Genomic DNA, 4,342 nt, shown 5'->3' with positions numbered 1-4,342 from the left:
GGCAAGTCCAAGGGCCCCACCCTGCAGATATTTTTATTTAATTAGTGGGGGAAGGGGAGCAAGGCATCCTGGTATTTAAAGCTTCCCAAGTGATTGTAATAAGCAGCAAAGCTGAAAACCACTACAAGACTTCAAACTGGTTCAGTCCCTTGAGAATTTATTTCCACCCTAGATGTACTGAATCAGAATCTATATTTTAATGATTGTTATGTATAGATAAGAATCACCTGGAAAACTTTGTCACCTGAGGATCTTGTTAAAATGCAGATTCTGATTAGAAATATCTAGGGTGAAAGTACAGATTCTTAGCAGAGGGTCAAACTGGAATGAATCAATTAGCAACTCTGGTTGAAAAGCCCACCCATGCACGAGATCAGCTAAGCAGCAGTTTAGGGCCTACTCTTACATGTAACTAGACAGGAAGGATGACCTGTCTCTGGGTCATCAGCTACCTTGAGAAAAGCTAACATGGAAGACCAAAACAAATCTGTAAAAGCAACTTGGAGGAGACTGGAACAATGCAGGACACGGAAATCATGTGGAGAGAGAATTATTGATTTCTCAGAGCTTAAATTCTAAAATATACTGAATCTATGAAATCAGAGCAGGACACTATTAAAGCAATACTCAGTGAGAGAAAAAGAACCTAATGGCAGCAGAACTTTAAAAAATTAATACCAGGCTTGGAAGCTAAAGGTGAAGAACTAGTCCCAAAAGTAGAGCAAAAGGAATAAAAGTAGGACAGAAAATTAGAAGATAACTTCAAGAGGTCCAACATCAAAATAATGGGCATCCTAGAAAGATAGCAGAGAAAACAAGGGAAGAAAACATCAAAGAAATCAATCAAGATGAAGGCTTTGAATCTCAGATTGAAAAGGCTCACCAAGTACCAGCACAATGAATGAAAGTAGACTCACCCACATGAAGGCCCATGATTATTAAATTTCAGACAAACAGAGAATCCCACAAGCTTCCACAGAGAAAGGGAAGTAAGTAATCAAAAATTACAATGGTATTGAGTTTCTCCCTATTAGAACCTAGAAGATAACAGAAAAACTCATTCAGTTTTCTGAAGAAATGTTTTCAATCTAGAACCCTATACCTAGCTACACTTTAAAATAACTGAAAAATAGACATTTTCAAGAGGAGACTGTCATAGACTGAATTGTATCCCCCAAAATTAAGTGTCTACTTGGCTGAGCCACAATTCTCAGTGGTTTGGCAGTTATGTAATGATGTAATCTGGCAGTTATGCAATGATGTAGTCATCATTCATGGTGTGACCTGATGTGATGACCCAATCAGTTGTAATGGGCTTATGGTAGGATGCAACACCCTTGCTCAATCATAGCCTTGATGCAACGTAAGAGGAGTTTCCCTGGGGTATGGCCTGGGTTACCTTTTATCATACAAGAGATAAAAGGAGAGAGAAGTGAGCAGGGTGGAGGGGTCTGACTACCACCAAGAAAGAAGAGCCAGGAGTAGAGTGCATTCTTTGGATCCAGAGTCCCTGCAATGAGAAACTCCTAGATCCAAGGTAAGATTGATGACAAGGACATTTCCCTAGAGCTGAAAGATAAAGCCTTCTGCTGTAGCTGGCATCCTAAATTTGAACTTCTAGTCCCCTAATCTGTGAAAGAATAAATTTTTAATTATTAAAGCCATCCACTTATGGTATTTCTGTTATAATAGTACTAGACAACTAAGACAAGAGCTAAAATAGTGACCTAGTTAGATATTCTACATGATCCCTGTACAATAAAGACCCAAGAATCCAAATGAAACAGATACAGATGATAATCTTGGAACCCTGAGCATCAAAGGAAAGGATAAAGAATTAGCTCAACCAACGGGAAGAAGAGACTGAACAAAAGCAGCAAACACGGAGAAATAAGGAGCAGATGTGTCCAGCCAGCTGGTCTGACAGCTTGGCCATCTTAGGACACTGCAGGCAAGCATTCCCAGGTGAAGAGCATAGGGAGACAATTCACAGAATCCCCAGTAAGACAGAGACACAACGTAGACAAATCCAGAGTGAAGCAAGGTGAGCAGAACATGAGCTAGCTCTAAGGAAGGAAAGTGGGCAAGAATTACAGAGACTCAGACAACAACCAAGCAAGGAGGGAGCCAGTAAGTAGGGATCTAGAACCACCCACCTGGTCATTTGGGTTTGGCACCCATGTGGGAGGGAAGGCCTATGGGGTGGTAACTGGAAATGCTGAACTCTGTGTGGCCCCCTCCCTCGTATTGTCTTGAGGCAGGAACCAGATAACTGACTGCACTTGCCCAGGAGTAACACCAGTAGCCACAATAAGGAGTGTACCATCCCCTTCCCCAACACACACCCAGTGACCAATGATGTGCCCCCCTCATGTCTCTACTCACCTAGCAGCTGGTGACACCTGCCACTTTCTCTCCATCACCCAGTGATCTACCCAGCTCCCTTCCCCTAAACAGTCCTCAGCCACTCCACTCCACTCCCCTGGCAGCTTGCAGCATGCTCCCATGGATCCTGCACCATGCACTGGTCACCTCCATAGTTGGTGGCACATACCCTCATAGGTCACATGCTGTGCACCCACCACCTCTATAATCAGCAGCACACTATCCCCTGGATTGGATATCATATACCTCCTGTCTCCACAGTTGGAGGCATGTCCTTATGCCTGCTGCCATGCCACTTTAAAAAAATATTTTTTTCTTTGCCCCATCTGGCGGGAGGTGGTGACCATTTCCACATTAGAAAGCCATTCCCACTACACGTGCCATACCACCCACTGGGCAAGTGCCATCACCTACTCCTTTACTACTGGATTAACAACAGACATCAGCCACACTTACCCAGCCCACCCTCAGCTGCTCTACACAACCAGCAAACAAAGACCTGTGCCCACACTTCTACCCAGAGACATGGTGAACACCCGTTGTTGTTATGTGCTGTCAAGTTGGACCCAACTCATAGTGACCCCTCTTTGGGTTTCCAAGCCAGTATCACACTACAGAAGTAGCTTGCCCAACCTTCCTTCTGAGGAGTGGCTGCTGGGTTTGAACCACCAGCCTTCTGGTTAGCAGTCAAGTGCCTGAGGCACTATGCTACCAAAGCTCCCAGTGAACACCCAGTGCTGTCCAACTAGTGACCAAAGTAGCACGCACTCCCATTCGCCCAGATATATCAAAACAAAACAGAAAAATCAGTGTGAAACAAACCAACATATAACCAACAAATAAATATAATAGTACCACAATGTCTTGGAGACAACAGACAACTTCAAATAGAACCAGATAGCTCAAGCAAGTGACCAGAATAAAGAACTAGGAAACTTCCCTGAGGAACAAATGGTAATAGAACTACCTGATGAGGAATTCAAAAGATTTATAAATAGGGCCTTCCAAGACATCAAGGAAAACACAGATAAAACCCTAGAAAAAAATCAGGAAAACAATACAAGAATAAAATGACAAAACAATTAAAAACCATACAAAACAGCAACTAGAAATCCAAAAGATTAACACTAAAATCTAGGAAATAGATAGTATATTGGAAGGACAAAGGAGTAGAATTGAATCAGTGGAAGACAGAATTGATGAAATAGAAGAAAAATCCCTTGTTACCAATCTGTTAGAAGAACAAACCCCCCCATAAAAAAAAAGAAAAATGAAGTCTAAGAATTAAATGAGACACCATCAAGAGGAGTAAGATATGTGTAACCACAATTCAAAAACAAAAAGACACACACAAAAAGCAAGCATAGAGAAAATTGTCAATTTGTTGGCAGAAAAATTCCCTAATATCATGAAAGATGCAAAGATACCCATTCAAGAAACTCAACAAACCCCAAGTAGGATAGATGCCAAAAAGAAAATCACCAAGACATATCCTAATCTAATATTCTAAAACCAAAGACAAAGAAAGAATCCTGAGAGCAGCTCAGGAAAGACAAAATGCTACCTACAAAGAGGAACCAGTAAGACTAAGCTCTGATTTCTTGGCAGAAACCATGTAGGCAAAAAGGCAATAAGATGATATATATAAAACCCTGAAAGCAAACAATTCCCAACCAAGAATTACATATCCAGAAAAACTGTCCCTCAAATATGATAGTACAATTAGGATATTTCTAGACAAAAAGAAATTAAGAGAATCTGTAAAGTAGATCACCCTTACAAGAAATGCTAAAGGAACTCATTTGGATAGAGAACCAACAACAGTAGACAACAACGTGAGATGAAGATACAAAACAATATCATCTGGAAACTAACTCAGATAAAGTATTTCCAAAAATAAAATAAACCTTCAAGATTGGAAATAGGGAACCAGAGATATCAATCTGTAAAGGACAAC

The sequence above is a fragment of the Orycteropus afer genome, unplaced genomic scaffold (assembly GCF_000298275.1).
Source record: "Orycteropus afer afer isolate SDZICR_OR568_19922 unplaced genomic scaffold, OryAfe1.0 scaffold00038, whole genome shotgun sequence".
NCBI classification, from domain to species: Eukaryota; Metazoa; Chordata; class Mammalia; order Tubulidentata; family Orycteropodidae; genus Orycteropus; species Orycteropus afer.
This window is presented reverse-complemented; position numbering follows the sequence as displayed.